Here is a 261-nt window from a genome sequence, read left to right as displayed (position 1 = left end):
GTTATAATAAGAAATTTTCTTTGGAGGTACACATACTTCAATAAATACAAGAAAAGCAAGAGTTCTTGTAAGTACATTGAAAGAAATTCCTGGTTTGGGATTAATAGTATTGTTTTGATCTGTTAAGGCTTCGACAGGGAGAAACGCGCAATTTGTTCAGATTCCACAACGAAATGGAACCAGCGTGATAAAACAAACACAGGAGTTGGTATTTTTTTCAAGTTTAAGCTTGCTCTTTCTTATCAGTCGAACAAGGGGCCT

Source organism: Penaeus monodon, chromosome 15, assembly GCF_015228065.2.
Source record: "Penaeus monodon isolate SGIC_2016 chromosome 15, NSTDA_Pmon_1, whole genome shotgun sequence".
NCBI classification, from domain to species: Eukaryota; Metazoa; Arthropoda; class Malacostraca; order Decapoda; family Penaeidae; genus Penaeus; species Penaeus monodon.
This window is presented reverse-complemented; position numbering follows the sequence as displayed.